Below are 25124 nucleotides of genomic sequence, written 5' to 3' on the forward strand. Positions count from 1 at the left end.
TTATTCTATCTGTGACCCTGATTTGCTCTTTATCGTCTATTACCGCGGACGCCTATGTCGACTCTGGCGCCGCTTTGAGTCTTATGGATTGGTCCTTTGCCAAACGCTGTGGGTTTGATTTAGAGCCTCTGGAAGTTCCTATACCTCTGAAGGGTATTGACTCCACGCCATTGGCTAGTAATAAACCACAATACTGGACACAAGTAAATATGCGTATTAATCCGGATCACCAGGAGATTATTCGCTTCCTTGTGTTGTATAATCTACATGATGTGTTGGTGCTTGGATTGCCATGGCTGCAATCTCATAACCCAGTCCTCGACTGGAAAGCAATGTCTGTGTTAAGCTGGGGATGTCAGGGGACTCATGGGGACGTACCTTTGGTTTCCATTTCGTCATCTATTCCCTCTGAGATTCCGGAATTTTTATCTGATTATCGTGACGTTTTTGAGGAGCCTAAAATTGGTTCACTACCTCCGCACAGAGAGTGCGATTGTACTATAGATCTGATTCCGGGCAGTAAGTTTCCAAAGGGTCGTTTATTTAATCTATCTGTGCCTGAACATGCTGCTATGCGGGAATATATTAAGGAGTCCTTGGAAAGGGGACATATTCGTCCTTCGTCATCTCCCTTAGGAGCCGGTTTTTTCTTTGTATCTAAAAAAGATGGCTCTTTGAGGCCGTGTATTGATTATCGGCTTTTGAATAAAATCACGGTTAAATATCAGTATCCTTTGCCACTGCTTACTGATTTGTTTGCTCGAATAAAGGGGGCCAAGTGGTTCTCTAAGATTGATCTTCGTGGGGCGTATAATTTAGTGCGAATTAAGCAGGGGGATGAGTGGAAAACCGCATTTAATACGCCTGAGGGCCATTTTGAGTATTTAGTAATGCCTTTTGGTCTTTCAAATGCCCCTTCAGTCTTTCAGTCCTTTATGCATGACATTTTCCGTGAATATTTGGATAAATTTTTGATTGTGTATCTGGATGATATTTTGATTTTTTCGGAGGACTGGGACTCTCATGTCCAACAGGTCAGGAGAGTTTTTCAGGTTTTGCGCTCTAATTCTTTGTGTGTAAAGGGTTCTAAGTGCGTTTTTGGGGTTCAAAAGATTTCATTTTTGGGGTACATTTTTTCCCCCTCTTCCATTGAGATGGACCCTGTCAAGGTTCAGGCTATTTGTGATTGGACGCAACCCTCTTCTCCTAAGAGCCTTCAGAAGTTTTTGGGCTTTGCTAATTTTTATCGTCGATTTATAACTGGTTTTTCTGATGTCGCTAAACCGTTGACTGATTTGACTAAGAAGGGTGCTGATGTTGCTGAGTGGTCCCCTGCTGCTGTGGAGGCCTTTCGGGAGCTTAAGCGCCGCTTTTCTTCCGCCCCTGTATTGCGTCAGCCTGATGTTACTCTTCCTTTTCAGGTTGAGGTCGACGCTTCAGAAATTGGAGCTGGGGCGGTTTTGTCGCAGAAAAGTTCCGACTGCTCCGTGATGAGACCTTGTGCATTCTTTTCTCGTAAGTTTTCGCCCGCTGAGCGAAATTATGATATTGGTAATCGGGAGCTCTTGGCTATGAAGTGGGCTTTTGAGGAGTGGCGTCATTGGCTTGAGGGGGCTAGACATCAGGTGGTGGTATTGACCGACCACAAGAATTTGATTTATCTTGAGTCCGCCAGGCGCCTGAACCCTAGACAGGCGCGCTGGTCGTTATTTTTCTCTCGGTTTAATTTTGTGGTTTCTTACCTACCGGGTTCTAAAAATGTGAAGGCGGATGCCCTTTCTAGGAGTTTTGAGCCTGATTCCCCTGGTAATTCTGAACCTACAGGTATCCTTAAGGATGGAGTGATATTATCTGCTGTTTCCCCAGATTTGCGACGGGTCTTGCAGGAGTTTCAGGCGGATAGACCTGATCGTTGCCCGCCTGGTAGATTGTTTGTTCCTGATGATTGGACCAGTGGAGTCATCTCGGAGGTCCATTCTTCTGCGTTAGCGGGTCATCCTGGAATCTTTGGTACCAGGGATTTGGTGGCTAGGTCCTTCTGGTGGCCTTCCCTGTCGCGAGATGTGCGAGGTTTTGTGCAGTCTTGTGATGTTTGTGCTCGGGCCAAGCCTTGTTGTTCTCGGGCTAGTGGATTGTTGTTATCCTTGCCTATTCCGAAGAGACCTTGGACTCACATCTCCATGGATTTTATTTCTGATCTCCCTGTTTCTCAGAAGATGTCTGTCATCTGGGTGGTGTGTGACCGTTTCTCTAAGATGGTCCATTTGGTTCCCTTGCCTAAATTGCCTTCTTCATCCGAGCTGGTTCCTCTGTTTTTTCAAAATGTGGTGCGCTTGCATGGTATTCCGGAGAATATCGTTTCTGACAGGGGAACCCAATTCGTGTCTAGATTTTGGCGAGCGTTCTGTGCTAGGATGGGCATTGATTTGTCTTTTTCGTCTGCTTTCCACCCTCAGACTAATGGCCAGACCGAGAGAACTAATCAGACCTTGGAGACTTATTTGAGGTGTTTTGTGTCTGCGGATCAGGATGATTGGGTTGCCTTTTTGCCCTTGGCGGAGTTTGCCCTCAATAATCGGGCTAGTTCTGCCACCTTGGTTTCTCCTTTCTTCTGTAATTCGGGGTTTCATCCTCGTTTCTCTTCCGGTCAGGTGAAGTCTTCGGATTGTCCTGGAGTGGATGCTGTGGTGGAGAGGTTGCATCAGATTTGGGGGCATGTGGTGGACAATTTGAAGTTGTCCCAGGAGAAGACTCAGCATTTTGCCAACCGCCGTCGTCGTGTTGGTCCTCGTCTTTGTGTTGGGGACTTGGTGTGGTTATCTTCTCGTTTTGTCCCTATGAAGGTTTCTTCTCCTAAGTTTAAGCCTCGGTTCATCGGCCCGTACAAGATATTGGAGATTCTTAACCCTGTGTCCTTTCGTTTGGACCTCCCTGCATCTTTTTCTATTCATAATGTCTTCCATCTGTCATTGTTGCGCAGGTATGAGGTACCGGTTGTGCCTTCCGTTGAGCCTCCTGCTCCGGTGTTGGTTGAGGGTGAGTTGGAGTACGTTGTCGAGAAGATCTTGGACTCCCGTGTTTCCAGACGGAGACTTCAGTATCTGGTCAAGTGGAAGGGCTACGGTCAGGAGGATAACTCTTGGGTGACAGCCTCTGATGTTCATGCCTCCGATTTGGTCCGTGCCTTTCATAGGGCTCATCCTGATCGCCCTGGTGGTTCTGGTGAGGGTTCGGTGCCCCCTCCTTGAGGGGGGGGTACTGTTGTGAATTTGGTTTCTGGGCTCCCCCGGTGGTTTCTGGTGGTACTGCACTTGCGTGCTTCATCTCCTCTGTTCACCTGTTTCCATCAGGATGTGGGAGTTTTCTATTTAACCTTGCTCCTCAGTCATTTCTATGCCGGCCAACAATGTTACCAGAAGCCTTTCTGTTGCATGTTCCTGCTCCTAGACTACTATCAGCTAAGTTGGACTTGTAGTCCTAAGTTTGTTTTGCAGTTTTGTTCCAGTTCTCTGCGATTGATTATTTCTGAGGCTGGTAGCTCTTGTGAGCTGAAATTGCCACTCTGGTGTCATGAGTTGATATTAGAGTCTTAAAGTAATTTCAGGATGGTTTTGAAAGGGTTTTCAGCTGACTGTGAAGTTCCCTTTTCTGTCTTCCTACTATCTAGTAAGCGGACCTCAATTTGCTAAACCTATCTTCATACTTCGTATGTCAATTTCCTCTGAAATCACCGACAATATATGTGGGGGCTACTGTCTGCCTTTTGGGGAAAATTTCTCTAGAGGTAAGCCAGGTCTGTATTTTCCTCTGCTATGGTCAGTCAGTTCTCCGGCTGGCGCTGGGCGTCTAGGGATAAAACGTAGGCACGCTACCCGGCCACTGTTAGTTGTGCGGTAGGTTTAGCTCACAGTCAGCTCGAGTTCCCATCTTCCAAGAGCTAGTCCTTTTTGTATGCTTTACTATGTTCTCTTGCCATTGAGAACCATGACAGGCTGTGCTCTGTGCTGTATACTGCTGTGGGCTGTATATAGTTCTCTGTGGGCTGTGCTCTGTGCTGTATACTGCTGTGGGCTGTATATAGTTCTCTGTGGGCTGTGCTCTGTGCTGTATACTGCTGTGGGCTGTATATAGTTCTCTGTGGGCTGTGCTCTGTGCTGTATACTACTGTGGGCTGTATATAGTTCTCTATGGGCTGTGCTCTGTGCTGTATACTGCTGTGGGCTGTATATAGCTCTCTGTGGGCTGTGCTCTGTGCTGTATACTACTGTGTGCTCTGTGCTATATATAGTTCTCTGTGGGCTGTGCTCTGTGCTGTATACTGCTTTGGGCTGTATATAGTTCTCTGTGGGCTGTGCTCTGTGCTGTATACTGCTGTGGGCTGTATATAGTTCTCTGTGGGCTGTGCTCTGTGCTGTATACTGCTGTGGACTGTATATAGTTCTCTGTGGGCTGTGCTCTGTGCTGTATACTGCTGTGGGCTGTATATAGTTCTCTGTGGGCTGTGCTCTGTGCTGTATACTACTGTGGGCTGTATATAGCTCTCTGTGGGCTGTGCTCTGTGCTGTATACTACTGTGGGCTGTATATAGTTCTCTGTGGGCTGTGCTCTGTGCTGTATACTGCTGTGGGCTGTATATAGCTCTCTGTGGGCTGTGCTCTGTGCTGTATACTACTGTGTGCTCTGTGCTATATATAGTTCTCTGTGGGCTGTGCTCTGTGCTGTATACTGCTGTGGGCTGTATATAGCTCTCTGTGGGCTGTGCTCTGTGCTGTATACTACTGTGTGCTCTGTGCTATATATAGTTCTCTGTGGGCTGTGCTCTGTGCTGTATACTGCTGTGGGCTGTATATAGTTCTCTGTGGGCTGTGCTCTGTGCTGTATACTGCTGTGGGCTGTATATAGCTCTCTGTGGGCTGTGCTCTGTGCTGTATACTACTGTGTGCTCTGTGCTATATATAGTTCTCTGTGGGCTGTGCTCTGTGCTGTATACTACTGTGTGCTGTATATAGTTCTCTGTGGGCTGTGCTGTATATAGTACTCTGTGGGCTGTGCTGTATATAGTACTCTGTGGGCTGTGCTGTGTATAGTACTCTGTGGGCTGTGCTGTATATAGTACTCTGTGGGCTGTGCTGTATATAGTACTCTCTGGGCTGTGCTGTATATAGTACTCTCTGGGCTGTGCTGTATATAGTACTCTCTGGGCTGTGCTTTATATAGTACTCTGGGCTGTGCTGTATATAGTACTCTGGGCTGTGCTTTATATAGTTCTCTGTGGGCTGTGCTGTATATAGTTCTCTGTGGGCTGTGCTGTATATAGTTCTCTGTGGGCTGTGCTGTATATATTACTTTGTGGGCTGTGCTGTATATATTACTTTGTGGGCTGTGCTGTATATATTACTCTGTGGGCTGTGCTGTATACTACTGTGTGGACTGTGCTGTATACTTCTACGTGGGCTGTGCTGTATACTACTGTGTGGTCTGTGCTGTATACTACTGTGTGGTCTGTGCTGAATACTGCTGTGTGGGCTGTTGTGAATTTGGATTCTGGGCTCCCCCGGTGGCCGCTTGTGGAATTGGACTTGTCATCCTCTTTCCTGTTTCACCTGATTCCATCAGTAGTGGGTGTCGCTATTTAAGCTCATTTCTCTGGTGGTTTCTTGCCGGTCAACAATGTTATCTGATGCCTCTCAGTGCTTGTTCCTGCTTCTAGACAACTACTAGATAAGTTGGACTTTTGTCCATGTTTTGTTTTGCCTATTTGTTCCAGTTCACAGCTGAAGTTTTGTTACTGTGTCTGGAAAGCTCTCGTTGATCAGGGATTGCTACTCTGGCGTTATGAGTTAATGCCAGAGTTTAAGGTAATCTCTGGATGGTGTTTTGTTAGTGTTTTTCTGCTGACCATGAAAGTATACTATCTGTCTTCTGCTATCTAGTAAGCGGACCTCAAATTTGCTAAGACTATTTTCCTGCTGCGTTTGTTGTTTCATCTGAACTCACCGTCATTATATGTGGGGGGCTACTGTCTTCTTTGGAATATTTCTCTAGAGGTGAGCCAGGTCTTATATTTCCCTCTGCTAGCTATTTAGGTCTTAGGCCAGAGCTGGGCATCTAGCGATAAATAGGAAATGCTACCTGGCTATTTCTAGTTGCGCGGCAGGCTTAGTTCATGGTCAGTATAGTTCCATCTTCCGAGAGCTTGTCCCTCTATAGGCTTGCTATGATCTCTGCCTGCAGAGATCATGACAGTTTGACCGGCCACTAAAGTGTTAAAGACCCAGGTTCAGAAAGGAGAGTTATAAGAAGTCTGCTGGAATTTTTTTTTTTTTTTTTTTTTTTTTCCTCCAGTCTGCCTTGCTGCAGTCTTTTTTCTCTCTCTCCTCCTAATCTCTGTATGCTCTGTGTGCACCTGACAATAATGGATCTCCAGAGTGTAACTGCGGGTTTGAATAATCTCATCACGAAAGTACAAAATTTACAAGATTTTGTGGTACATGCTCCGGTATCTGAGCCGAGAATTCCTTTGCCGGAGTTCTTCACAGGGAATAGAGCTAGCTTCCAGAATTTCCGAAATAATTGTAAGCTTTATTTGTCCCTGAAGTCTCGTTCAGCTGGAGACCCTGCTCAGCAGGTGAGGATTGTGATTTCCTTGCTCAGGGGTGACCCTCAAGATTGGGCCTTCTCATTGCCAGCAGGGGATCCTGCGTTACGCGATGTGGATGCGTTTTTTCTGGCCTTGGGCTTGCTTTATGAGGAACCTCATTTGGAACTTCAGGCAGAAAAAACTTTGATGGCACTATCTCAGGGGCAAGACGAAGCTGAAGTTTTCTGCCAAAAATTCCGTAAATGGTCTGTGCTTACTCAGTGGAATGAGTGCGCCTTGGCGGCAACTTTCAGAGAAGGTCTCTCTGATGCCGTTAAGGATGTTATGGTGGGGTTCCCTTTGCCTGCAGGTCTGAATGAGTCCATGACAATGGCTATTCAGATTGATAGGCGTCTGCGGGAGCGCAAACCGGTGCACCATCTGGCGGTGTCTATGGAAAAGACGCCAGAAAGTATGCAGTGTGATAGAATTCTGTCCAGGAGCGAGCGACAGAATTTTAGACGGAAGAATGGATTGTGTTTCTATTGTGGGGATTCTACTCATGTTATATCGGCATGCTCTAGGCGTACAAAGAAGCTTGATAAGTCTGTTTCCATTGGCACCATTCAGTCTAAGTTTATTTTGTCTGTAACCCTGATTTGCTCTTTGTCATCCATTGCCACGGACGCCTATGTTGACTCTGGCGCCGCTCTGAGTCTTATGGATTGGTCCTTTGCCAATCGTTGTGGTTTTGATTTAGAGCCTTTGGAGACTCTTATTCCTCTGAAGGGGATTGACTCCACCCCATTGGCTAATAATAAACCACAATACTGGACACAAGTAACCATGCGTATCAATCCGGATCACCAGGAGATTATTCGTTTCCTAGTGCTGTATAATTTACATGACGATTTGGTACTGGGATTGCCATGGTTGCAGTCTCACAACCCAGTCTTGGACTGGAGAGCAATGTCTGTGTTGAGCTGGGGATGTAAGGGTATTCATGGGGACGTACCTTTGGTTTCTATTTCGTCGTCCATTCCCTCTGAAGTCCCTGAGTTCCTCTCTGATTATCAAGACGTCTTTGACGAACCCAAGCTTGGGTCGTTACCTCCGCACCGTGAGTGCGATTGTGCCATAGATTTGATACCGGGTTGTAAATATCCAAAGGGTCGTTTGTTTAATTTGTCTGTGCCGGAACATGCTGCTATGCGGGAATATATAAAGGAGTCTTTGGAAAAGGGACATATTCGTCCATCTTCTTCTCCCTTGGGAGCTGGGTTTTTCTTTGTCTCAAAAAAAGACGGCTCTTTGAGACCATGTATTGATTATCGGCTTCTGAATAAGATCACTGTTAAGTATCAATACCCATTGCCATTGCTTACTGATTTGTTTGCTCGTATAGAGGGTGCTAAGTGGTTCTCTAAAATTGATCTTCGTGGGGCGTATAATTTGGTGCGGATCAGGCAGGGGGATGAGTGGAAGACCGCATTTAATACGCCCGAGGGCCACTTTGAGTATTTGGTCATGCCTTTTGGTCTTTCTAATGCCCCTTCAGTTTTCCAGTCTTTTATGCATGATATTTTCCGCGATTTTCTGGATAAATTTATGATAATATATCTGGATGATATTCTGATTTTTTCTGATGACTGGGACTCTCATGTCCAGCAGGTCAGGAGAGTTTTTCAGGTTCTGCGGTCTAATTCTTTATGTGTGAAGGGGTCTAAGTGCGTTTTTGGGGTCCAGAAAATTTCCTTTTTGGGGTATATTTTTTCTCCCTCTTCCATTGAGATGGATCCCGTCAAGGTGCAAGCTATTTGTGACTGGACTCAGCCCTCCTCTCTTAAGGGTCTTCAGAGATTTTTGGGCTTTGCCAACTTTTACCGCCGATTTATTGCTGGTTTTTCGGATGTCGTTAAACCACTGACTGATTTGACCAGACAAGGCGCTGATGTTGCTAATTGGTCCCCTCATGCTGTAGAGGCCTTTCAGGAGCTTAAGCGCCGTTTTGCCTCTGCCCCTGTGTTGCGTCAGCCTGATGTGAATCTGCCTTTTCAGGTTGAGGTTGACGCTTCGGAGATCGGAGCTGGGGCAGTGTTGTCGCAGAAAGGTTCCGACTGCTCCGTCATTAGGCCTTGTGCCTTCTTTTCTCGCAAATTTTCGCCCGCAGAGCGGAATTATGATGTTGGGAATCGGGAGCTTTTGGCCATGAAGTGGGCGTTTGAGGAGTGGCGCCATTGGCTCGAGGGGGCTAGGCATCAGGTGGTGGTATTGACTGACCACAAAAATTTGATTTATCTTGAGACTGCCAGACGCCTGAATCCTAGACAGGCGCGCTGGTCTTTATTTTTTTCTCGCTTTAATTTTGTGGTGTCATACCTACCGGGTTCTAAGAATGTTAAGGCAGATGCCCTTTCTAGGAGTTTTGACCCGGACTCTCCTGGTAATTCTGAACCCACAGGTATCCTTAGGGAGGGAGTAATTTTGTCGGCCGTTTCTCCTGATCTGCGGCGGTCTTTGCAAGAGTTTCAGGCGGATAGACCGGATCGTTGTCCGCCTGATAGACTGTTTGTTCCGGATGATTGGACCAGCAGAGTCATCTCTGAGGTACATTCTTCTGCATTGGCAGGTCATCCCGGAATTTTTGGTACCAGGGATTTGGTGGCAAGATCCTTCTGGTGGCCTTCTCTGTCACGAGATGTGCGAGTCTTTGTGCAGTCATGTGACGTTTGTGCTCGGGCCAAGTCTTGTAGTTCTCGGGCTAGCGGACTGCTGTTGCCCTTGCCTATTCCTAAGAGGCCTTGGACACACATCTCGATGGATTTTATTTCAGATCTGCCTGTTTCCCAGAAGATGTCTGTCATCTGGGTGGTCTGTGACCGTTTCTCTAAAATGGTCCATTTGGTTCCTCTGCCCAAGTTGCCTTCTTCTTCTGAGTTGGTTCCTCTGTTTTTTCAGAATGTTGTCCGATTGCACGGTATTCCTGAGAATATTGTTTCTGACAGAGGTACCCAATTTGTGTCTAGATTTTGGCGGGCATTCTGTGCTAGGATGGGCATAGATTTGTCTTTTTCATCTGCTTTTCACCCTCAGACTAATGGCCAGACCGAGCGGACTAATCAGACCCTTGAGACATATCTGAGGTGTTTTGTCTCTGCTGACCAGGATGATTGGGTTGCTTTTTTGCCATTGGCAGAGTTCGCCCTCAATAATCGGGCCAGTTCTTCCACCTTGGTGTCCCCGTTTTTCTGTAATTCGGGGTTTCACCCTCGATTTTCCTCCGGTCAGGTGGAATCTTCGGATTGTCCTGGAGTGGATGCTGTGGTGGAGAGATTGCATCATATCTGGGGGCAGGTTATGGACAATTTGAAGTTGTCCCAGGAGAAGACTCAGCGTTTTGCCAACCGTCATCGTCGTGTTGGTTCTCGGCTTTGTGTTGGAGATTTAGTGTGGTTGTCTTCTCGTTTTGTCCCTATGAGGGTCTCTTCTCCTAAGTTTAAACCTCGGTTCATCGGCCCTTATAGAATATTGGAGATTCTTAATCCTGTTTCTTTCCGTTTGGACCTCCCTGCGTCCTTTTCCATTCATAACGTTTTTCATCGGTCGTTATTGCGCAGGTATGAGGTACCTGTTGTACCTTCAGTTGAGCCTCCTGCTCCGGTGTTGGTTGAGGGTGAGTTGGAGTACGTTGTGGAGAAAATTTTGGACTCTCGTGTTTCCAGACGGAAACTCCAGTATCTGGTCAACTGGAAGGGTTACGGCCAGGAGGATAATTCTTGGGTCAATGCATCTGATGTTCATGCTTCTGATCTTGTTCGTGCCTTCCATAGGGCTCATCCTGGTCGCCCTGGTGGATCTGGTGAGGGTTCGGTGCCCCCTCCTTGAGGGGGGGGTACTGTTGTGAATTTGGATTCTGGGCTCCCCCGGTGGCCGCTTGTGGAATTGGACTTGTCATCCTCTTTCCTGTTTCACCTGATTCCATCAGTAGTGGGTGTCGCTATTTAAGCTCATTTCTCTGGTGGTTTCTTGCCGGTCAACAATGTTATCTGATGCCTCTCAGTGCTTGTTCCTGCTTCTAGACAACTACTAGATAAGTTGGACTTTTGTCCATGTTTTGTTTTGCCTATTTGTTCCAGTTCACAGCTGAAGTTTTGTTACTGTGTCTGGAAAGCTCTCGTTGATCAGGGATTGCTACTCTGGCGTTATGAGTTAATGCCAGAGTTTAAGGTAATCTCTGGATGGTGTTTTGTTAGTGTTTTTCTGCTGACCATGAAAGTATACTATCTGTCTTCTGCTATCTAGTAAGCGGACCTCAAATTTGCTAAGACTATTTTCCTGCTGCGTTTGTTGTTTCATCTGAACTCACCGTCATTATATGTGGGGGGCTACTGTCTTCTTTGGAATATTTCTCTAGAGGTGAGCCAGGTCTTATATTTCCCTCTGCTAGCTATTTAGGTCTTAGGCCAGAGCTGGGCATCTAGCGATAAATAGGAAATGCTACCTGGCTATTTCTAGTTGCGCGGCAGGCTTAGTTCATGGTCAGTATAGTTCCATCTTCCGAGAGCTTGTCCCTCTATAGGCTTGCTATGATCTCTGCCTGCAGAGATCATGACAGTGGGCTGTGTTATCTACTACGCGAGCTGTGCTATAGTATGCAGGCTGTGCTGTATACTATGCGGTTTGTGCTATATAATATGCGGGCTTTGCTATATACTATGGGGAGTATATTATATTCTATGGGGGGAGCTGCGTTATATACTATGGGGGGCTGCATTATATTCTATGGGGGGCTACATTATATATTATGGGGAGGTGGGCTGTATTATATTCTATGGGGGTTACATACTCTGGGGTGGCTGCATTATACTCTGTGGGGTGGCTGCATTATACTCTGGGGTGGCTGCATTATACTCTGGGGTGGCTGCATTATACTCTGGGGTGGCTGCATTATACTATATGTGGGCTGCATTATACTGTATCGAGGACTATGGGGAATACGTTATACTATATGAAGAACTATGGGGTGCATTATACTATGGGAAGTGAATTGTACTACATGGATGACTGTGGCGGTGCATTATACTATATGGAGCACTATGAGGATTGTATTATGCTATATGGAGGACTATGAGGATTGTATTATGCTATATGGAGGACTATGAGGAGTGTATTATACTATGTGGAGGACTGAGCAGTGTATTTTAATATATGGAGGACTATAGGGAGTGTATTATACTATATGGAGGACTATGGAGCACATTATAATATATGGAGGACTATGGGGTGTATTTTACTAAACAAGTAAAATGCTGCATATTCGGATTGTTTTTGCTGGAACAAAAAGCCTTGTTGCCAGTGTAAACTGTAGATGTGCTGCTGAAAACATGATACTGTATGGTGATCTATTAGTGATCGTTCTGTCTCATCATTATTCCTCAGCTGGTGGAAAGAGGCCGGGAAACAAGCGTTGAACAACTTCAGTATTGTCGATCAAACTCGTTTAGCGGCCTGAACTCAGCGCACGTAAATACAACAGAAAGGCTTCTGTGTGATGTGCAATATGTTAGCATTTGGGGACGCATTTTAAACTTTGCCTAGGGCCCCACTTTGCCTAAAACCGGCCCTGCCTACAAGTGTACAAAGATATTATACAGTCACCATGTGACAAGTGGGCCTGTGTAACTTCAAATGCCAGGGCTGAATTTTAGTCCCAGTCCGGCCCTGCTGGGGCCTCCACTCCACCTGTGGGGAGCCAAACCAGCTAAGCTGCAGTACCATCGGCCCCAGAGGATCCCTTTAAGCAGAGTCGGCCGTCCCTGGCCAAGTACCACAGGTGGCGTCACAAACTTTAGACTTTATTTACCAATACACTTTATTTCCTCTTTAATTGGACACCCAGGGCCATGGACCTGGTCATCGATGCCGTGACACATCCCTTTAAGAACCGGCCTGGTTTCGAGTACCCCACGGTCCTAGCAGGCGCTCCAAATTTATGTGGCAAATAGCGTTAATGTTATTCTTCTATAATACCCATTCTTATTAAGTGATTTTCTAATATTAGAGGTTTTTGTTGTTTATAGACTATTCAGTATGGATTTTTTTGCTGTTACCCTTAGGTTCTTTATGAATACTTCTAAGATTGCCTATTTTGCTATTGGAGTGATCTTCTCCCGCAGAGAGAGTTGCAACATTCAAGAATTTTCTCCATTTGTAGATAATTTGCTTAGCTGTGGATTGACTTAAAGTGGAACCGTACTGTCAATAAACTTTGCATAACTCAACAGTACAGGCAAATTTAAGAAACTTTGTAATATATCTTATCAGAGAAATCAGCATTCTTCACCATCTATCAGCCATTCTTCCCCTCCTCCTGCCTCCCGAACTTGTTATCTAACCTGAAAAAAACACCCAGCTCAAGTCCATCTTGCTCCAATAAGGCTACTTTCACACTAGCGTTGTTGGCTGTACGTCGCAATGCGTCGTTTAGGAGAAAAAACGCATCCTGCAAAGTTGTCTGCAGGATGCGTTTTTTCCCCATAGACTAACATTAGCGACGCATTGCGACATATGGCAACACGTCGCAACCGTCGTGCGACGGTTGCGTCGTGTTTTGGCGGACCACCGCCACAAAAAAAGTTACATGTAACTTTTTTTGTGCATCGAGTCTGCCATATTCGACCGCGCATGCGCAGCCGAAACTCCTCCCCCTCCTCCCCAGACATTACAATGGGGCAGCGGAAGCATCTTAAGACTGCATCTGCTGTTCACATAGGGCATTAGTTTCACAACGCGCGTCGGCATGACGCATAGCGACGGCCCCGTGCCAACGCTAGTGTGAAAGCAGCCTTTGACAGGCTTCAGGCACAGTGTGTGCCATAGCCAATTAATCTCTATGGAAAGTGGATGAATAGGAATAATGAGGAGGAGAGAAACATAGAAAGATTGTGGTGAACTTTATAACAAGTCTTTTACCTCACCCCAGAACTGATTCACATCCAAACAGCTCAGCACATCTGCAGTTGATGTCGGGCAATGTGCTGCTGAGAACAATTGCATTTATTCCAGCATAAACGATCACTCACTGAATGAGCATTATTTTATTATTTTGTCTGTTCATTGGGCAATTGCCGACATGTTTACACATATGAACTCTTGTCTGCACTGTCGATATTTAGAAGTGTGGATGCTACATTTCCACACAGTATGTGACACAAACACTGTATGTTACCCACACATATGCACACACATTGCATGTTTAAACCCATATGTATGTACACATAGCACACACAAATGTGTACACAGAGCACATACACACAAATACACAAATACATTAACATACAGTACACTACAGAGGACTCACCAGTCTGTCTCCAGTCTGTTCTTTAAGGTACCTTCACACTAAGCGACGCTGCAGCGATACAGACAACGATGCCGATCGCTGCAGCGTCGCTGTTTAGTCGCTGTGTGGTCGCTGGGGAGCTGTCACACAGACGGCTCTCCAGCGACCAACGATGCCGAAGTCCCCTGGTAACCAGGGTAAACATCGGGTTACTAAGCGCAGGGCCGCGCTTAGTAACCCGATGTTTACCCTGGTTACCAGCGTAAATGTAAAAAAACAAACAGTACATACTCACCTTCTGCTGTCTGTCACACGTCCCTCGCTGTCTCCTTCCCGCACTGACTGAGTGCCGGCCGTAAAGTGAAAGCACAGCACAGCGGTGACGTCACCGCTGTGCTCTGTACTGCCGGCGCTTACAGTCAGTGCGGGAAGGAGACGGCGAGGGACGTGTGACAGACATCAGAGGGTGAGTATGTACTGTTTGTTTTTTTACATTTACAATGGTAACCAGGGTAAACATCGGGTTACTAAGCGCGGCCCTGCGCTTAGTAACCCGATATTTACCCTGGTTACCACTGTAAAACATCGCTGGCATCGTTGCTTTGGCTGTCAAACACGACGATACACGCCGATCTGACGACCAAATAAAGTTCTGAACTTTCAGCAACGACCAGCGATCTCACAGCAGGATCCTGATCGCTGCTGCGTGTCAAACACAACGATATCGCTATCCAGGACGCTGCAACGTCACGGATCGCTATCGTTATCGCTGCAAAATCGGTTAGTGTGAAGGTACCTTTAGACTCCCTGATGTTGACAAAACTGTGATTTCATCCAAGGTCCTTAAGCACTCTCAGCTTTTGAATCTACACTGATAATGCAGATCTGGTATTATCAATGTAATTCCTGCTGTGAATGTTGGGGGTCCATAAAAAATTGGGGGTCCTGGGCAATTGCACAGTTTGCCCTCCTTAACACTGGGTCTGAATTTGTAAGAACATATTCCTGTGCATTCTCTTTCAAATACTTTTTATTAAACATTTGAAATTTTAACGTTGCATTTTATCGGAAATAATATGCTCCTCAATTGGGGAAAAAAGGGTGGTAAGAGGGAAGGGAGGGAGAGGGAAAAGGATTCGGGGAGAGGAATATTCCTGTGTATTCTAAACAAATGTGAATGAAACCAGTTGCTAATAAAAGACACATAACTGCCTTGGCTAAAGATTTCAATTTCTCAATTACCAGCTATCAAATATAAAACAAATATTTTAAAAAAAACTTAATATAAAAAAGTATTTATTAATAATAATAATAATAATAATAATAATAATTACTATATAATTATTTTAACATGCTGTCAGGAATAACCCTACAGATTTCTTCTATAGTTGGTTAGAAATTCAGAAAGTTTACATGGAACCATGTGGTCATAAATTTCTGTTTCTCTAAGGTTTACAAAACTACAAGCTCAAGAAGCACCTGACACCCAGCTGAGAGTCTGCTGACAGCTCTTGGAGACCAGACATCTAGGTTTATGAAAAAAAAAAAAGTTTTTTTAAGAATAAAATTATTGAACTTTTTCAATACACAAAGACATTTATTTCTCAAAAACAAAGTATTACCAAGGTCACAAAGTGAGAAACTTATGGAAGCGCAACAGGTTATGTTCCCCAGAAAATAAAGCTATTACCATGCATCCTGAATGTGTGACTGTGGAAATACAGAAAAAGGCTTTGTAGCATGTACTGTGAATGAGATATAGGAACTAAGGTAGCATAATGTTAAACTAATTACTATGGTGTGTTTTCCGGCTAGTTTTAGTAATTGCTTCGATTATTAGCAGACACATTCACCAATTATGTTTTTATGCTATGTGAGTTCTTTTCCACGACTTTATTTTTCAGAAGAACACAAGTCTCTGCAATGTAAAAGCTGTTCTCCAACTGGTATAGCTAATGCACATCCCCCGCTCTGTGTTCTCTGCAGTTCTATACTCATGAAGAAATTACACAATAAGCATACAGGGCTAATTGGGCAATCTGGTGAAATATTGTAACAACTTGCACAAAGCTCTGCTCATTTCATTATCTGCCAAGAGCTCATGAGCGGAATTTGCTTCGAAATATAAGATGCTAGTAAATCAAAAATAAAGATCAATATCCATTCTAAGGAAGTGAATGGATTTTGTACAGTACCCTGCTAAACTGGCAAAACTTGATGGACTTGCGTATCGCTAACCTCTGCATTTACATAGGGCCCTGTTTGTCTACAGCGTGACTATGTCTGCATCGCCGCAAGGAATAACACAGGGCCCTATGCAAGGGGTGCGATGATCCCAGATGTGTACAATGAACACATCCGGCATCATCGCGTCCCAGAAGGGGATGGGGCTTAGCGCCGAGCGGCTTTGCCGCTCCGACGATACCGCCGGCCATCCTGATCGTGGACACATACCCTTAGGATGCCACCGCAACTGGTGCAGGCGCGGCTCCGTAACGTTCTGTTCTGTTCGCTAGGCCACTGTCAGGATCCCACCCCTGACAGAGACCCCCCTGAATCTTCCCCTACAACACCCTCTGCCACAGGAGGTTGCCTGGATCCAACCCAGTCAGCTTCTGACAAACTTCCTATCCGACCCCCAGTTTTACCAGATTGTGAGGAGTGGCCTAATACATAGAACCCTTTGCACCCCCTGGTGGCCAGAGTGTGACGTGTAATGTGTGACTGTGATACCTGGTCAGGTGAACTCCTTAAGTGCCATCAGACGTACCATCACTCCCCTTAGTGGTGGAGCGTCAGTACTGCAATGACCAGGACTCTGGGGCGCTGCATATACATTATATTAGTGATGCTGCAACTATACACAGCAGTTGCAGTATCACCTATATAATGTATATGCAGTAGTCTCAATGTGATATATATTCAGCACTTGCTGTGTCTCCTATCACATTGAGGCTACTGTTTATACATTACATAGGTGATACTGCAATTGCTGTGTATAGTCGCAGTATAAATTATATAATGTATATATTTGTATTTGTGCCATTTCTCAGAAGGGAAGGAGCGTCATTTCACTTTTTGAATGTATAATTTGCTGGCATTATTAGCTGACGCCATGTCATGTTTGGAGAGCCCCTGTGTTGTGCGTAAACAGTGGAAACCAACAAGAAGTGACAGTATTTTGGAAACTAGACTCCGAGTCCTAAGGAAACTTGTCTAGATGTGTATTGAGAAGCTTGAACCCCTAGGTGCTTCACAAAAGTTAACGAAGAGCCATGGAAGTAAAAAAAAAATAAAAATTTCCCAAATAAGTCTTTTTTAGCTCCAAATTTTGCATTCTCATGAGGATGACAGGAGAAATTGTTCCATACAATTTATTGTGCAATTTCTCCTGAGTACGCCGATACCCCAAATGTGGTCGAAAACTACTTTTGAAGCACAGTGCAAAACTCAGAAGGGAAGTAGCGCCATATTAGGGTACTTTCACACTAGCGTTTTTCGACGGACGTCGCAATGCGTCGTCTTGGAGAAAAAACGCATCCTGCAAAATTGTCCACAGGATGCGTTTTTTCTCCATAGACTTGCATTAGCGACGGATTGCCACACGTCGCATCCGTCGTGCGACGGATGCGTCGTGTTTTGGCGGACCGTCGGCACAAAAAAAGTTACATGTAACGTTTTTTTGTGCGTCGTGTCCGCCATTCCCGACCGCGAATGCGTGGCCAGAACTCCGCCCCTCCTCCCCGGACATTACAATGGGGCAGCAGATGCGTTGTAAAACTGCATCCGCTGCCCCCGTTGTGCTTTTTTTTCACAGCATGCGTCGGTACGTCAGCACGACGCATTGCGTCGTGCGTCGTACGACGCTAGTGTGAAAGTAGTCTTAGGCCGGCGTCACACTAGCGAGTTTTACGGACGTAAGAGCGCAGAAAATACGTCCGTAAAACTCGCCAAACAAACGGCACAATTATTCTCAATGGGGCTGCTCCTATCAGCCGTATATTACGGTTCAGTATTATACGGCTTTCTACGGCCGTACAAAATCGCAGCATGCTGCGTTTGTCAGCGTATTGCGCAAAAAAATCGCCAATGAAAGTCTATGGGGGCGAGAAAAATACGGATTCCACACGGACCAGCAGTGTGACTTGCGAGAAATACGCAGCGGTGTTAGTGAAAAGCCGGTAATTCAATTGCCGGCTTTTCATTTCTCCTTCCCAAACCCGACATGATATGAGACATGGTTTACATACAGTAAACCATCTCATATCCCCTTTTTTTTTGCATATTCCACACTACTAATGTTAATGTTCCTTCATTTTAACCCTTTCAAACAATTGGATTAATAATGGATAGGTGTCATAATTGACGCCTCTCCATTATTAATCTGGCTTAATGTCACCTTCCAATAGCAAGGTGGCATTAACCCTTCATTACCCCATATCCCACCGCTACACGGGAGTGGGAAGAGAGTGGCCAAGTGCCAGAATAGGCGCATCTTCCAGATGTGCCTTTTCTGGGGTGGCTGGGGGCAGATGTTTTTAGCCACGGGGGGGCCAATAACCATGGACCCTCTCCTGGCTATTAATATCTGCCCTCAGTCACTGGCTTTACCACTCTGGCGGAGAAAATTGCGCGGGAGCACACGCCAATTTTTTCCGCCATTTAACCCTTTATTTTAGCAGCTACAGCAGCCAAATTTTGCACATACACACTACTAACATTAGTAGTGTGGAATATGCAAAAAAAAGGGGATATGAGATGGTTTACTGTATATAAACCATGTCTCATATCATGTCGGGTTTGGGAAGGAGAAATAAAAAGCCGGCAATTGAATTACCGGCTTTTCACAGATATCGCGCTGAATTAAATATAAATACAGAATATATATATATGTGTCTCAATGACATATATATATATATATATATATACTGTATATATGTTTTCCCTAACATTTGAGCACATAAATCCATTAGATGTCGGTTTTGCAAGCCTGCGAGAAAATCTCGCAGTACGGATGCCATACGGATTACATACGGAGGATGCCATGCGCAAAATACGCTGACACACCCTGACTACGGATCACTATTTTGGGAACATTTCTCCGTATTACGGCCGTGTTACGGCCGTAAAAAACGGACCGTATTGTCTTACGCTGAGTGTGACGCCGGCCTTACAGTGCAGATTTTGCTGCACTTGTTTGAGGATGCCATGTTACATTGGCAGAGCCCCTGAGCTGCCAAAACAGCAGAACCCCCCATAAGTGACCTCAAACTAAACCTCTCATTGAATTAATCTAGGGGTGCAGTGATTATATTAACACCACATGGTGTGTCACAGACTTTTATACTATTGGGCAGTGAGGAAAAAATAATGTAAATTTTTATTTATCGCCAAGATTGTGTATTAGCCCCAAATGCTACATTTTCGCAATGGGAGAGGGGTAAAAATGGCACCAAAATTTCTGCTGAATTTAGAAATACCCCATATGTGGCTGTACAGTACTGCTTAGCCATACGGATAGATTCGGGAGGGACGGAGCGCTATTTGACTCCTGGAGCACAGATATTCCTAGACTAGTTTGCAGATTCCATATACAGAGCACCTAAGCAGAATCCCCCCTCAAGTGACCGCATTTTGAAAATTATAACCCTTTGGGGATTTATCTACAGCTGTACTGATGATTTTGACTCCATGGGTGTGCTGCAGAAACAAGCAGTAGTGGATGATGCTGAGTGAAAATTGCAAATAGCCGTTGTAGTGACCAGTACATTGCAGTCACCAGTACATTATGCCCAGCTCATGTTTCAAGAGATGCAGCGCCCCAGAGTCCTGGTCTTTGCTGTACAGTTGCTCCGCCACTAAGGGGAGTGATGGTACGTCTGATGGCACTAAAGGAGTTCACCTGACCAGGTATCACACACACACTACACTTCACACTCCGGCCACCAGGGGGGGTGGTTCTATCTATTAGGCCACTCCTCACACTTTGGTAAAACTGGGGGTTGGACAGGAAGTTAGGCAGAAAGTAGCTGGGAAGAGCTCGAGAGAGGATCTGCCAGGGGTGGGATCCTGGCAGAGCCCTAGAACAACAGACAGAGCGTTACGGAGCCGTGCCTGTGTCTTACAGCGGCAGACTCCTAAGAAAGGACAAGAAGCGAGGTTTATTGTGAAGAGTGAGAAACGGGAATACAGTCAAGAGGCGATAGAACCAGTGGCGTAGGAAGGGGGGGGGCGGGGGGGGCGGGCCGCCCCAGGCGGCACAATGTGGGGGGCGTATTGTAGTCCAAAGCTGTGACGCTCCGACTCCATCACTAGTGCTTGTTTCTGCATCACTGAGACGCTGCAGATGAAAAGGAGCAGAGTGTGGTGTCTCTAAAGAGTGGAGAGACTTGTGGGGGTGGCGTGCATTCTTAACACAGTGCGTGCACACATCTCCATAGCCCAGGACACTGTAACACCCCCCCGCCCCCTTCGGTCAGGATGGACTGAGCCAAAGGACCTTTCCTGACCCCGACGTCGTAGATACCTGTGATCAGTCACGTGTGTGGGAGGACTCGTCACACTGTAGGCTGATGGCTGTGCTGTGTACTAACTGCTGTACGAGGGTTATGTAGTGCGCAGTATGTACCGATGTATGAGTGTACATGAGAATGTTCAGGTAAGAAGATCGGCTAGGTGTTTGTTATAGGGGAACCTCGCTCTGTGCCGTCAGTCGTATACGCGGGACTCTGCACCTTCTTCCGTATATACTGGGCTCTGCGCCTTCTGTCATATACACGGGTCTCTGCGCCTTCTGCCGTATACACTGGGCTCTGCGCTGTCTGCCGTATACGTGGGGCTCTGCGCCTTCTGCCGTATACGTGGGGCTCTGCGCCTTCTGCCATATACGTGGGGCTCTGCGCCTTCTGCCATATACGTGGGTCTCTGCGCCTTCTGCCGTATACACTGGGCTCTGCGCTGTCTGCCGTATACGTGGGGCTCTGCGCCTTCTGCCGTATACGTGGGGCTCTGCGCCTTCTGCCATATACGTGGGGCTCTGCGCCTTCTGCCATATACGTGGGGCTCTGCGCCTTCTGCCGTATACGCGGGGCTCTGCGCCTTCTGCCATATACGCGGGGCTCTGCGCCTTCTGCCATATACGCGGGGCTCTGCGCCTTCTGCCATATACGCGGGGCTCTGTGCCTTCTGCCATATACGTGGGGCTCTGCGCCTTCTGCCATATACGTGGGGCTCTGCGCCTTCTGCCATATACGTGGGGCTCTGCGCCTTCTGCCGTATACGCGGGGCTCTGCGCCTTCTGCCATATACGCGGGGCTCTGCGCCTTCTGCCATATACGCGGGGCTCTGCGCCTTCTGCCATATACGCGGGGCTCTGCGCCTTCTGCCATATACGTGGGGCTCTGCGCCTTCTGCCATATACGCGGGGCTCTGCGCCTTCTGCCGTATACGTGGGGCTCTGCGCCTTCTGCCATATACGTGGGGCTCTGCGCCTTCTGCCATATACGTGGGGCTCTGCGCCTTCTGCCGTATACGCGGGGCTCTGCGCCTTCTGCCGTATACGCGGGGCTCTGCGCCGTCTGCCATATACGCGGGGCTCTGCGCCTTCTGCCATATACGCGGGGCTCTGCGCCTTCTGCCGTATACGCGGGGCTCTGCGCCTTCTGCCATATACGCGGGGCTCTGCGCCTTCTGCCATATACGCGGGGCTCTGCGCCTTCTGTCATATACACTGGGCTCTGCGCCGTCTGCCATATACACTGGGCTCTGCGCTGTCTGCCGTATACGTGGGGCTCTGCGCCTTCTGCCATATACGCGGGGCTCTGCGCCGTCTGCCATATACGCGGGGCTCTGCGCCTTCTGCCGTATATGCGGGGCTCTGCGCCTTCTGCCATATACGCGGGGCTCTGCGCCGTCTGCCATATACGCGGGGCTCTGCGCCTTCTGCCATATACGCGGGGCTCTGCGCCTTCTGCCGTATACGCGGGGCTCTGCGCCTTCTGCCATATACGCGGGGCTCTGCGCCTTCTGCCATATACGCGGGGCTCTGCGCCTTCTGTCATATACACTGGGCTCTGCGCCGTCTGCCATATACACTGGGCTCTGCGCTGTCTGCCGTATACGTGGGGCTCTGCGCCTTCTGCCATATACGCGGGGCTCTGCGCCGTCTGCCATATACGCGGGGCTCTGCGCCTTCTGCCGTATACGCGGGGCTCTGCGCCTTCTGCCATATACGCGGGGCTCTGCGCCTTCTGCCATATACGCGGGGCTCTGCGCCTTCTGCCGTATACACTGGGCTCCGCGCCTTCTGTCGTATACGCGGGGCTCCGCGCCTTCTGCCGTATACGCGGGGCTCTGCGCCTTCTGCCGTATACACTGGGCTCCGCGCCTTCTGCCGTATACACTGGGCTCCGCGCCTTCTGTCGTATACGCGGGGCTCTGCGCCTTCTGCCGTATACACTGGGCTCTGCGCCTTCTGCCATATACGCGGGGCTCTGCGCCTTCTGCCATATACGCGGGGCTCTGCGCCTTCTGCCATATACGTGGGGCTCTGCGCCTTCTGCCATATACGCGGGGCTCTGCGCCTTCTGCCGTATACGTGGGGCTCTGCGCCTTCTGCCGTATACGTGGGGCTCTGCGCCTTCTGCCATATACGTGGGGCTCTGCGCCTTCTGCCGTATACGCGGGGCTCTGCGCCTTCTGCCGTATACGCGGGGCTCTGCGCCTTCTGCCGTATACGCGGGGCTCTGCGCCGTCTGCCATATACGCGGGGCTCTGCGCCTTCTGCCATATACGCGGGGCTCTGCGCCTTCTGCCGTATACGCGGGGCTCTGCGCCTTCTGCCATATACGCGGGGCTCTGCGCCTTCTGCCATATACGCGGGGCTCTGCGCCTTCTGTCATATACACTGGGCTCTGCGCCGTCTGCCATATACACTGGGCTCTGCGCTGTCTGCCGTATACGTGGGGCTCTGCGCCTTCTGCCATATACGCGGGGCTCTGCGCCGTCTGCCATATACGCGGGGCTCTGCGCCTTCTGCCGTATATGCGGGGCTCTGCGCCTTCTGCCATATACGCGGGGCTCTGCGCCGTCTGCCATATACGCGGGGCTCTGCGCCTTCTGCCATATACGCGGGGCTCTGCGCCTTCTGCCGTATACGCGGGGCTCTGCGCCTTCTGCCATATACGCGGGGCTCTGCGCCTTCTGCCATATACGCGGGGCTCTGCGCCTTCTGTCATATACACTGGGCTCTGCGCCGTCTGCCATATACACTGGGCTCTGCGCTGTCTGCCGTATACGTGGGGCTCTGCGCCTTCTGCCATATACGCGGGGCTCTGCGCCGTCTGCCATATACGCGGGGCTCTGCGCCTTCTGCCGTATACGCGGGGCTCTGCGCCTTCTGCCATATACGCGGGGCTCTGCGCCGTCTGCCATATACGCGGGGCTCTGCGCCTTCTGCCGTATACACTGGGCTCCGCGCCTTCTGTCGTATACGCGGGGCTCCGCGCCTTCTGCCGTATACGCGGGGCTCTGCGCCTTCTGCCGTATACACTGGGCTCCGCGCCTTCTGTCGTATACGCGGGGCTCCGCGCCTTCTGTCGTATACGCGGGGCTCTGCGCCTTCTGCCGTATACACTGGGCTCTGCGCCGTCTGCCGTATACGCGGGGCTCTGCGCCTTCTGCCATATACGCGGGGACTGCGCCTTCTGTCATATACGCGGGGCTCTGCGCCGTCTGCCATATACACTGGGCTCTGCGCTGTCTGCCGTATACGTGGGGCTCTGCGCCTTCTGCCATACACGCGGGGCTCTGCGCCGTCTGCCATATACGCGGGGCTCTGCGCCTTCTGCCGTATACGCGGGGCTCTGCGCCTTCTGCCATATACGCGGGGCTCTGCGCCGTCTGCCATATACGCGGGGCTCTGCGCCTTCTGCCGTATACACTGGGCTCCGCGCCTTCTGTCGTATACGCGGGGCTCTGCGCCTTCTGCCGTATACACTGGGCTCCGCGCCTTCTGTCGTATACGCGGGGCTCTGCGCCTTCTGCCGTATACACTGGGCTCCGCGCCTTCTGTCGTATACGCGGGGCTCTGCGCCTTCTGCCGTATACACTGGGCTCTGCGCCTTCTGCCGTATACGCGGGGCTCTGCGCCTTCTGCCGTATACACTGGGCTCTGCGCTGTCTGCCGTATACACTGGGCTCTGCGCCTTCTGTCGTATACGCGGGGCTCTGCGCCTTCTGCCGTATACACTGGGCTCCGCGCCTTCTGTCGTATACGCGGGGCTCTGCGCCTTCTGCCATATATGCGGGGCTCTGCGCCTTCTGCTGTATACACTGGGCTCTGCGCCTTCTGCTGTATACGCGGGGCTCTGCGCCTTCTGCTGTATACGCGGGGCTCTGCGCCTTCTGCTGTATACGCGGGGCTCTGCGCCTTCTGCTGTATACGCGGGGCTCTGCGCCTTCTGCTGTATACGCGGGGCTGTGTGCCGTCTGCCATATACGCGGGGCTCTGCGCCTTCTGCCATATACGCGGGGCTCTGCGCCTTCTGTCGTATACGCGGGGCTCTGCGCCTTCTGTCGTATACGCGGGGCTCTGCGCCTTCTGTCGTATACGCGGGGCTCTGCGCCTTCTGTCGTATACGCGGGGCTCTGCGCCTTCTGTCGTATACTATTTTTGGTAACCTTTGTGTGGTATGGGGCCGGGGGGGGCGCCAAACTCGGGAACAGCCCCGGGCGGCAAAAGCTCTAGCTACGCCACTGGATAGAACCAGAAGGAGTAGTGCCACCAGGTCAGCAACATCCTTCTGAGGCGCGAAGCCGGCGGCCGGAACGCCGAGAAAGTAAGAGACTTTAAGCATTACTTCAAACCAACGGCAGGACAGCTAATTATAGGTTGGCTGTCTCACCTAAAACACCTAAGCAGACAACGGAGGCAGTTGTGGGAGAGGGGCGACTCTAGGGTCCCGGAAGAACTCCAGGCCTACCCCGTCATACGGGTGCGTCCTAGCCACATCACCTGGGGGACGGAGAGAAGAACATCAGAAACAGACACAACAGTTGTGAGGACTATCCCGTGGTGCTCAGCAGGGAAGTACTACAACACACAGGCGCTAGAAGGTAGATACTGATTCCCACCTGCAAAAGGGAACTCTGGATGTGCCATTGGACCGGCCGGTCTCAGCCAGCCCTGTTAACAGTGCTCTGGAT

The sequence above is a fragment of the Ranitomeya variabilis genome, chromosome 4 (assembly GCF_051348905.1).
Source record: "Ranitomeya variabilis isolate aRanVar5 chromosome 4, aRanVar5.hap1, whole genome shotgun sequence".
Taxonomy (NCBI): Eukaryota; Metazoa; Chordata; class Amphibia; order Anura; family Dendrobatidae; genus Ranitomeya; species Ranitomeya variabilis.